Here is a 12278-nt window from a genome sequence, read left to right as displayed (position 1 = left end):
CAAACACCCGACACACATATGCATACGCACACATGAACCCAAACACCCACACACGTACACACACACACATGCACACGTACACACACACATACACATACACACACACACACGAGTGCAGGCAGGCCCACACCCGCACACACACACACACACACACACACACACACACAGGTGCGCACATACACACACACACACGCATGCACACACGACACACATAAGCATACACACACACACCACAGGAGGTCAGTGGCACCTTAATTGGGGAGGACGGGCTCATGGTAATAGATGGAGTGGAATAGGTGGAATGGTATCAAATACATAAAACACATGATTTGATGCTTTTCCATTTACTCCGTTCGGGGCCATTATTATGAGCCGTCCTCCCTCAGCAGCCTCCTGTGACACACACACACACAAACACGCCGTCCCCTTTAGTCTTGTTAGGAACCTTTAATTTCATCAAATCAAAGTCTTCAGTAGGTGTGTGTGTTTGTTGTGTGTGAATGTATGTGTGTGTTTGCATGTGTTCATGGTATAGTAATGGCGTAATGGAGTAATGGAGTAATGGAGTAATTGAGTAAGCAGTAAAGCCCTCGTTCTGTCTGATGTCACCTTGCTTCCAGTAGCGTATCTTAATGAAAACCTCCACTGTTCCCATTTGCATTTCATAGTCATACTCTTTCTGACTGAAAGGACTGCAACACAAACAGGGCTTTAAGACACAGGGATAGCTGGGAGTGCAATATAATAGGGGGATGTCCTTGTAACTGAACATTCATGTGGTGCTCATCCCAAAACAGCCACTAGCTTCTATCCCTTACCCCTACTCTCATCCACTTGTGGAGACCTGAGAGGATTGGATAAGGAATATGGTAAATTACCTACACATGCTGAGGGGTAGGGGATGGGTTGATGTGGGATTGGGCATTCTTCCACATACAGTCTTCCAGTCTATAGAGGGCGCTCTCTAACTGAAGAGAGCAACTAACATGGTCTTTTAAATCAGAAAATTGTTCATTGAATAAAGTAATTCAGCTCTTGCTGCTGGTACTATGTAATGATTCCAAAAACACATACAACTATTCTGTCTCTCATTAGATATAATATGTTTAGCCAGTTGGAATATAAAAATAGTTATATTCACACAATAATGCAGCACAATAACCACAATCAATACTAGGTGTGCTTCATGTCACCACCTCAGGATGATATAATGGCAGTTGATCTGCTTGAGACGTTACTTAAATGTTCTTAAAATAACCCTTTGTGACTTTAAAGGGGACATCCCCTTTTTCGCTTTAGATTGAAAGGGGATATTTGAGCAATCGTCAGTTAGGCCGCAGGCTCCTATAGCCGTGTTGCGGGAAAACTGTTTCTCTGTAATAGAAACATACTGTAAAAGTTAAGTCTCTGGTTCTGTATCAGTGATGTGGCGTCATGTTGCGGTTATGGAATGGTTGAATGGCACTGTTCTCAAGGTAGCCCAAGGTGAATAATAGGTAGGGCCAAATGAGTAAGTTTACAGGATTGACTGACACCAGAACAGATCTGTATCTCCCCTGCATTTTAAAACAGGATGGATCAACTCCATAGAACAACTGGACTGAGATCAGTGAAGGTGGATGGTGAAGCTCCGCAGTAGAGTTCTGTTACAGTGTTACAGGGATCAGATGACACACCAGATCAGCACCTTGTTCTGGGACGGGGCAAGCACACACACACACACACACACACACACACACACACACACACACACACACAGGTACTGTAGGGGTCAGCAGCTGTTAGGTTGTCTGACCAGATGGAAGGAGCTCCAGGGGTCAACACACACAGGACACTGTAGCTGTATCAGACGGCCCAAACATCACACTCAACCCTGGGTTATGACATCACTAGAGTTACCCACTCAACCCTGGGTTATGACATCAATAGAGTCACCCACTCAAACCTGGTTATGAGGCTTCGCTCACCTCACTTCTCGTCAGTGCCTTATAAGAGACCAGACTACCTGGGTTGAGATATTCAATTCATTTGACATGGTATTGGTACTCCCTGTATACAGCTTCATTCTTGTGTGTTTTATTTGTCTTGTATTTTATCTTCTTGTTTAACTCTGCATCGTTGGGAAAGAGCTTGTAAGCTCTAAGGTCTACACCTGTTGTTCTCGGAGCACGTGACAAATACAATTTGATTTGATTTTAATTCAGTCCGGGCACCACAAAGTATCAAAGCTTCTAAAGTAATGGTACTTGCACAAGCTGACGCCACTGATTATTCAGCAATAGCTGACGTTGACTGCATTGATATCGGAGGAGTGATCGACAGAAAAGCAACAGTTGAGAACGTCAAAAATGTAGCCCAGAAGAAGATAGGAAGCTGTGGATCAGTTGAGAAAGTTCGTCAACAACAACTGTGAAGAAAGTTGTCATCGATGACCTGATTTCTCATGACGATACCTAAACGATGACGATCAAATGCTGCCTACGTTGGGTGAAATGTGGCAAGACTGAAAGGTGATGAAAACCTATTTTAAAAACTCACAAACTGTCCTGTCGACTGCAATAGGCCTGGTGCTGCTATCCAATGGGGCTAAAGCCTTGCCGGTTATCTCACCACTAGAAAGAAGAACATGCTTATCATTTAGCAACCTCCAAAAGGGCAAGGTTCAAACGTTCTGCTTTGTTTATTTCACTTTTAACTAACCATTTTTCTTCATTGTGCCAGAGATTTGTCTTCATTTTGCTGCCTAGCGATACAGTATGTGTAATTCAAAAACCACACTGCACATAGAAGTCCTTAGACTCGCAGGGAGGTGTCGAGAGTGACTTGTAGAACACACAGCAGTCCAACGCTGAGAGCCACCAGTCTGTAGAGTCTTCTACCTCTAGGACCTGAGGAACCACACACACATTACACATTACTCTCCTGTGCCTCAAATGGCACCCGATTCCCTGGGGCTCTGGTCAAAAGAAGTGCAGTACATAAGGAATAGTGTGGCATTTGCGGCACAGCCCCAGCACCACTGAACATGGCTGGATTGCAGTTAATGACTTAATGACTTAATGACAAAAACTGCCTGGTTTCCCGGATACAGATTAACCTGAGTGCTTCACAACAACAAAAAACACAACACCAGTGTATTGGATATTTAATCTTAACATACAGAAATGTTGACAGTATAATCTTCTCTCTTACCAGATTTTTAGACCACAATGTAGTTTGTTTTTTTGTCGTGTTGGACATCATATTGACATGCATTCCCCAGAAAGATTCGTTTCAATCTCATGGGTTTCAGAATCTCCTGCACTGACACACACTGCCATGTGTGTTACAGTGTGTTTCTCTACACTGATGTACAGCTCTGTGTGTGTGTGTGTTTTTTTAAACCCATCTAAAGACAGGAAACTGTCATATCAGACAGGAGAAAAAGTAAGGGGACGTGAGTGACTATTGTACAAACTAGATATTTAATCACTATAGGGCAAACTAGGGGCCACAGGGAACTGGTCAAAACTATGTAGGGAATAGGATGCCATTTGGGACCGACACATTGACTAGTGAAGTCATCACCAGTGATGTATTGAGCTCCACATGGACGAGGAGATGGAGAACGTGTGCTTCATTCTATAGCTAGAGGACTCCTGGTATCTCCAGTATCATTTTTTGTCTTTATCTGTTGTCTGGTACTGTCTTTTTGCTCGATAGGGCCATCTGCTTTAAGTGTTGCCTGTCTTCCCTTCAGCCTACTTGGTGTGTGAACTGTTGACTGCTCGTCATTTGCAGATGGTTGTTGACATATCAACCATAATTAAGGGGCAGGGCATTTTGTAACTTGTTTTGATAACCAGTGACAGTTTTGGAGGGGGAGTGGTTTCTCCTCTCCTAGGCAATCAGCAATTAGTAGAAGGCGGCGTGACATTCACCTCTGCTAGGTAATTAGTGTTAGTACTTCAATCTCCCCTGGTTTCTCCGCAGCAGCAGCTGCAAGCGGCGGTCGTGTCAGTCCTGTTGGCAAAACTAAGACCGTTGCCAAAACAAAGCTCCACACGGCTCTTTCACTGAAGTATCTTACCTCGTTATTTTCTGATGATATCATTTACTCTTTTGTAGCTTTGGCAACTCAGTGTTTCCTCTCCAGTAGGCTTGACAGATGCTCCCCACCCCTTGGCTGTAACCCTTCTAATTTAGTGTACCTGCACGCACAACCCATGTGGAATTTTGGGTGTCTGGCAGCGTTTTCAACTGCCAATCAGCGATCAGCCTATGCTGCCCTTCAGTCCCTGGACTTTTTAGCCCTGAAGGAAACATGGATCACTACAGAGAACACTGCTACTCCAGCTGCTCTCCTCATCGGACTACGTTTTCTCTCATAGTCCAAGAGCATCTGGTCGTTGTGATGGTGGCAGCGGGCTACTCATTTCTCCTAACTGGAGATTTGATCTTCTTCTCTTTTCTCCTTCTCTCACCTTGTCCATCTCCTCATTTCAATTCCGTGCTGTCACTGTCACTTATCCACTCAAGCTTAACATTGTTGTCATCTATCACCCACCAGGCGCCCTTGGAGAGCTCATCATGACGTCTGCCTTCGATTCATTTATTTCCAACTCTATCTTAACTCTTCTTGCCTCTTTTCACCTCACACTTTCCCAGTCCCCTCCAACTCTCAAGACAGGCAATACGCTTGACCTCATCTTTACTAGAGTCTGCTCGCCTACTAATCTCACTGCAACCCCCTCCAGGTCTCTGATCACTATGTAGTTTCCTTTTCTGTCTCCCTTTCCTACAACCCTAGCCACTCAGCCCCTACCCAGATAGTCATGCGCTGTCGCAATCTTTGTTCTCTCTCTCCCACTACTTTCTCCTCTTCTATCCTATCACCTCTCCCTTCTGCTAAACCCATCTTCCTTCCTGATTCTGCCTCTTCCTCCCTGGTTCCACAGCCACAGAACTACCCTATGCCTTCTCCCCTCTCTCTCCAGATGAAATCCTGTGACTAGTGACGTCTGGCCGCATGACAACCTCGGCCCGGTCCCCTTCTCCAGACTATCTCAGGAGACCTTCTCCCATTCCTCACTTCCCTTATCAACTCATCCCTGACCACTAGTTGTGTTCCTTCTGACTTCAAAATACCCTGAGGAAACAAACACTTGACTCATCTGATGTCAAACTATAGACCTGTATCCCTTTTTTGTCTCTCCAAAACACTGTCTCTGACCAACTCCCTCGTTATCTCACTCAGAAAAATCTTCTTGACCAGTCAGGCTTCAAGACGGGTCACTCAGCCGAGACTGCTCTTCTCTGTGTCACGGAGGCTCTCCTCACTGCCAAAGCTGACTCTCTCTCCTCTGTTCTCATCCTCCAAGATCTATCGGCTGCCTTCGACACTGTGAACCATCAGATCCTCCTCCTTTCAGGGCTTGGAGTCTCAGGCTGCACACTCTTGGATTACAAACTTCACACTCCGCTCCTACCAGGTGACGTGGAGAGGATCTGTGTCTGCACCACGTACTCTCACTACCGGCGTCCCGCAGGGCTCGGTTCTAGGCCTTCTCCTCTTCTCATTATACACCAAGTCACTCAGCTCTGGTCTCTCCTATCATTGCTATGTGGAAGACAATTAACTACTCCCCCCCCCTTTCTGATCCCCAGGTGGCAACACCCATCTCTGCGTGCCTGGCAGTTATCTCAGCTTGGATGTCGGCCCACCACCTCAAGCTCAACCTCGACAAGACAGCGCTGGTGCTCCTACCGGGGAAGGCCTACCCGCTCATACACCTCTCCATCACGGTTGACAACTCCAGTGTCGCCCTCCCAAAGTGCAAAGATCATTGATGTCACCCTGGACAACACTCTGTCATTCTCTGCAAACATCAAAGCAGTGACTCGCTCCTGCAGATTCATGCTCCTAATCCAGGCACTTGTCATTTGCCGTCTGGCCTACAGCAACTCACTGTTGGCTGGGCTCCCTGTTTGTGCAATTAAACCCAAGCAACTTATAAAGAATGCTACAGCCCGCCGGGTTTTCAACCTTCCCAGGTTTACCCATGGCACCCTGCTTCTCCGCACACTCCACTGGGTTTGCATCAACTACTAGACCATGGTGCTTGCCTACAGAGCAGCAAGAGGAACTACCCCCTCCCTACACCCCAAGCACCCCCCCCTGCCTTCCTAGCTCGGACTTTGCTGATATCTACTTTATTGAGGAAAAGTGCACTTCCAATATGATATGTGACATGCGGTTGTCCCACATAGCCATCGTAAGATGAATGCACTGTAAGTCGCTCTGGATAAGAGTGTCTGCTAAATGACTAAAATGTCAAATGAGAACAAGAGGATAAGAAGCAATGGCTCTTTAGTTTAGAGTGTTACACCGTCGGAGAAGGAGGGACACAGTAGTGTGCCATCTTCACACAGACTACTAGCGTACAGAGACGCATTCATCTCAGTTACAGCCACATTATGGTAGGGACATATAGTGCATTTCTAGCCTGGGTACCAGCCTGCGTGTGCTAACATTCCACTTCTTGTAATTCCAAACTTAGCATACATGTTTGGCATATGACACAGAGTACAAGGACTGAAATGTTAGCAGATAACAGGTCTGGATTTCAGGCAAGTTAGCTACAGATGAAGGATCTTAATTTGAGCTATATTGTCAGGCTTCGAACTTTGAGTCCAGAATGATGCTTGATAAGTGGTTGGGCTATTAGCTGGCCAAAAGTAGGCTACATGAAAAGTGGAATACTGTTAAAATCACCGTGTTAGTGTGGGTTCAGTGAATTCATGTAAATCACAAATTTCATTAGCATTTCATGCGGTGCAGGAAAATCCTCAGCAACAAAAGAGTGACCAAATGAAGCTCCTACATATTCACATTTATGTGTTCTTCTCTGAATTGTGATTCAAATTCTAAGTTGCATCTAGCTACACGTAATGTCAAGAATCTATTGACTTCTACTGTAGCTACAGCACAGTAATAACAACAATATAGCCTATTTAGCTTGCTGAGACTGTCGAATTTCTGTGGCCATAGAATGTACTGGTCGGCTGTAACAAGACAAACAGCACAGTTACAGAGCTGACCCAAGATCTGTTTCTAAGGTAAACATCACCCTTAAGCATTACCACCAGGCCAGTCCAGGGAATGTCCCATGGTATCCATAGCCATGCTGGCAGCACTATAAAGTCCAATAGGATCTCTCTCCAACACCCGCTCTCTTGTTTGACCAGGGGCCAGACCTCTCTGCCAGCCAGCCTCTATTATTCAGGGGCCCACAGAAAACGCCCACAAAAAAAGACAAGCTAGTTTTTGAGCTTGACAATCCCCCGCTGCCTCGGCTTATCCACACCCCATTCCTTTCTCGTTCCCCCTCTTCTCCTGAAAGAAAGACACAGAGATGGGGGGGATTTGCCTCATGGTAGGTTGCTGTTTCATATGAAACGTGAGGGAAGAAAGGAGAGAAGGGGGAGAGAATGAAAGAAAGGGAGACTTGGGTCTTGGTGAGGGTTGGTATGTAGAGCCAGGAGCCACTTGAGAAGTAGTGTGTCTTAGAGTGGATGGGTTTGTTTGGAGAAGCCCTCTCCAGCCAAATGCGGGATTACCCAAACGCAGGTTCCCATGAAACACCACCGCCTCAGTCATAAAGGGGTTTCTGGGTTACACACATGCACGCACACACACACACGCAAATGTGCAAGCAAACACACGCATGCATGCACACACACCCACACACACGCATGCACATACAGTGCCTTCGGAAAGTACTCAGATCCATCGACTATTTACACATTTTGTTACGTTACAGCCTTATTCTAATATTGATTTTTTTTTCTCATGAATCTGCACACAATACCCCATAATGATAAAGCAAAACCAGGTGTTTAAAAATGTTGTGATAATGTGATAATTTATTAAAACTGAAATAACACATTTAAATAAGTATTCAGACCCTTTACTAAGTGCTTTGTTGAAGTACCTTTGGCAGCGATTACAGCCTCGAGTCTTCTTGAGTATGACGATACAAGCTTGGCACACCTGTATTTGGGTGACTTGTTATATGTTATATCGGGTTCCAGTCCGGGCTCTGGCTGGGCCATTCAAGGACATTCAGAGACTTGTCCCGAAGCCACTCCTGCATTGTCTTGGCTGTGTGCTTAAGGTCATTGTCCTGTTGAAAGGTGAACCTTCGCCCCAGTCTGAGGTCCTGAGCACTCTGGAGCAGGTTTTCATTAAGGATCTCTGTACTTTGCTCCGTTCATCTTTGCCTCGATCCTAACTAGTCTCCTAGTCCCTACCGCTGAAAAACATCCCCACAACATGATGCTGCCGCCACCATGCTCCACCGTAGGGATGGTGCCAGGTTTCCCCCAGATGTGATGCTTGGCATTCAAGCCAAATAGTTTAATCTTGGTTTCATCAGACTAGAGAATCTTGTTTCTCATGGTCTGAGAGTCTTTAGGTGCCTTTTGGCTCCAAGCAGGCTGTCGTGCCTCTTACTGAGGAGTGGCTTGTGTCTGGCCACTCTACCATATATGCCTGATTGGTGGAGTGCTGCAGAGATGGTTGTACTTTTGGAGGGTTCTCCCATCTCCAAAGATGAACTCTAGAGCTCTGTCAGAGTGACCATCGGGTTCTTGGTCACCTCCCTGACCAAGGCCCTTCTCCTCTGATTGCTCAATTTGGCCGGGCGGCCAGCTCTAGGAAGAGTCTTGGTGGTTCCAAACTTTTTCCATTTAAGAATGATGAAGGGCATTGTGTTCTTGTGGACCTTCAATGCGTCAGAATTTTTTTAGTACTCTTCCCCTGATCTGTGCTAATTCTGTCTCGGCGCTCTAACGACAATTCCTTCGACCTTTGGCTTGGTTTTTGTTCTGACATGCACTGTCAACTGTGGGACCTTATATAGACAGGTGTGTGCCTTTTCAAATCATCAATTTACCACAGGTGGACTTCAATCAAGTTGTAGAAACATCTCAAGGATGATCAATGGAATCTACTTTCCGAAGGCACTGTGTCCACGTACACACATGCACACGCACGTACTGTACATGTACACACAAACCTCAACACTTTCTGACCACTTGTAATGAAGAAAGGAGAACACCTTTGCGGACCCCGTTCTCTCACCACATTCACTCTGAGGGGAAACAGTTTCCCAGAATGTTAGGAAGGAGGGACATAATGTACTGTAGAAGCCTGGTGCTGGTTTAAAGGGAGGAAGGCACGTAGACACCTCAAATATTTAACATGCCCAATATATTGCGTGAGTGAGGGAAGTTGCTTGGAATTGTGGACAGGCTGTTCAGTGCACAGGCTTGGCCCCTTTCTGCTTGCGTGCCGTCTTGTGGTGGTGGTAGTCCCCTCTGGTGACATCGCTGTGGGAACAGCTGCCGTGACGATCCCCCCCAGTTGCCATGCCGATCCGGCCCATCCTCGTTTCCCTTTGATCTCCCTATGCCACCCTGGTGGCAGATTGAACAACTAGAACAACTGTTAGCCCCTTGTCCTCACCTCACTGTCCACTCAACAGACAGCAGAGTTAGCCTAGCCTACATAGCATATGCATCCATCGTCAACATCTCTGTTAGCATCGTTAGCACTGCTAAAGTCAGGAGGCATCAGAGGCAGCTGTCAAATGAACTAGATTCCAATGCTAGGTCCAAGGTCGCTCCCACGCTAGGCGCTAACTCCGTTGAGCTAACTGTTTAGCTTAGTTTGTCTCTTTGAATTTGAAGACCACTTAAAGGGATACTTTGTGTGGCCCAGTTGAGCTAACCTCAGCATGGGGTGTAGCCTGCAGTTGTCACCTGTCATGAGACAACTCACCAAGAGAAGACAAGGTGACTGATGGACTAGGGGATCCTCAAAGTTCCTCATTTTACCTTTAGAGTTGAGTAATTTAGCAGATTTACAGAAGCAATTAAGGTTAAGTGCCTTGCTCAAGTGCACATGGGTAGATGTTTCACCTAATCAGCTCGGGGCTTGGAACCAGCAACCTCTCGGAGCAGAGAACATTCTCTTATGAACATGCACTCAAGCACATACACACGCGTGCCACACACGCACACAGTCCGGAGCAGACGAACACGTTTACATTTTGCTGGACACACACTCACTGACACCTGGAGAAGATTAGGTTGTTTCAGTACAGGGTATCAACCTCCATATCTCCCGTTACTAGCAGTGGTGTAAAGTACTTAAGTAAAAATACATTAAAAGTACTCCTTAAGTCGTTTTTTTTGGTAGCTGTACTTTACATTACTATTTATATATTTTTACTTCCCTACTCTCCTAAAGAAAAGAAAGTACTTCATTACGCCATTTTACGCCCTGACACCCAGAAGTACTCGTTACATTTTGACAATAAAATGGTCCGATTGACTTATCAAGAGAACATCCCGAGTCATCCCTACTGCCGCTGATCTGGCAAACTCATTAAACACAAATGCTTTATTTGTAAATTGTGTCTGAGTGTTGGTGTGCCCCTCGATATCTGTAAAAAAAAAAATGAAAATGAAATTGTCCCACCTGGTTTGCTTAATATAAGGAATTTGAAATGATTTATATTTTTTCTTTTACCTCTGATAGTGAAATATATTTGAGCAATTCTGTATACTTTTGATACTTAAGTAAATGTAAAACCAAATACTTTTAGACTTTCACTCAAGTAGTATTTTACTGGGTGACTTTCACTTTATATTTTCTATTAAGGTATCTTTACTTTTACTCAAGTATGACAATTGGGTACTTTTTCCACCACTGGTTACTAGGAACAGGGCCCCGATCTCTGCATTTCTACCTCTCTCTCTTTCTTTCTCTCCTTCAAACTCACCTTTACTTCTGATCCTCTCACATCTTCCACTTCTTAATTACAAAATGAGCTAGTGACACTTTGCTCAAATTTGGACATCAAGGTCAGAAATGCAGCTGATTTTCATTCTTCTCCTCTAATCAGCGACTGATTCAGACCTGGGAGTCCAATCATGAATCAGCCAATTACCTACCAAGGCGAAAATAAAACCAGCAGTACTCTGGACCTCCAGGCTGAAATGTAACTAGTGTATCAAGAAGACTAGTCAACAGTACAATGCATCCCCTTTTTTTTATATGAATTGCATCTTCATGGTGTAATGTAATGTATTAGTGTATAGGCCTAAGGAACTGCCAGTTTGGCAGGCCTTTAAACCATTTGTGTGTATAGGTGTACATATATCTGTGTGAGTTCGAGACAAAGCAAGTCAGAGATAGTCAGAGAGACGGCCACACACACACAACTATGCTTTGTGGTTTGCAGCAGTCAACTTCACCGCAAGACGGCCGTTTGTGTGGCATGTGTGAAAGGGAACATCTCAATATGATTTCTACGTGTCTCCAAAAGCAACGTTTGTGCAGAGGGTCGCTGGGGGTTAGCCATAAGCAAATTCAACGATTCATGTTGATTCTAATTATAGGCAAAGGGAGGTAGGCGTTGTGTTATTAAAAACACTCAAACACATAGGGGCTCCCGTTCAGACACAAGTTCTCTTTCTTTCCCCTTCTTTCTCGCCCTCCTGCCACGTCCCTCCATCCCCTCCTCTCGAGCTCGCGTTAATCCAGAGGCGGAATTTTGCTCGACAAGTGATCAAAGAGCAGTCGTGCGTCGCCAGGTGCGGCTGTGGCAGCTTCAACCGCCAGCAAAGACACAGCCTCATTTTTGAGTTTTTTTCTTCACTGAAAGAGAGAGAGAAAAAAAACAATGCTTGGGCGAACTGCTGTTGTGTCTGAGGGAGAGAGAAATACTTGTATTCCCATTATTTCTGAAGGCCTTCTCTTCTCTCTTTCGGAAGGAAGAAGGGAGGGAGAGATCTTGTGAGTGTGACGGTGAATCGGTGGAGCTGCGTCCCCATTGTGTGCCGTCCCCTAGTGAGCCACGGCGGTTTGAGATGTTTCTCTCGGCAAATTACAGCGCCACTCAAGACACACGACCAGCGGGAGCGAGCGAACAGAGAGAGGACAACGCGGCAGGGATTAGGCTTTATTAAGTCTCAGTCATGAAGGGTGGGCACGACAACAGTCCAAAAAACACACAACAACACACTGCTACACACAATGTGTGTGTCCTGCCAGGCCAGAGAGTGAAGGGTTGAGGGGGTGTATGGGGGAAGCTGTAATAAGTATCTCAATCCCAAAGTGTTTACAGTGCAGCACTGTATGGAGAGTATCACCTCACGATATGCACATGATGATATCTAGCCCTAGGGGGCTAGTGCGATGTTATTGAAATGGAGGGATTGGAGCGAGT

The sequence above is a fragment of the Oncorhynchus tshawytscha genome, linkage group LG02 (assembly GCF_018296145.1).
Source record: "Oncorhynchus tshawytscha isolate Ot180627B linkage group LG02, Otsh_v2.0, whole genome shotgun sequence".
In the NCBI taxonomy this organism is placed as follows: domain Eukaryota; kingdom Metazoa; phylum Chordata; class Actinopteri; order Salmoniformes; family Salmonidae; genus Oncorhynchus; species Oncorhynchus tshawytscha.
Note: the sequence above shows the minus strand (reverse complement) of the source record.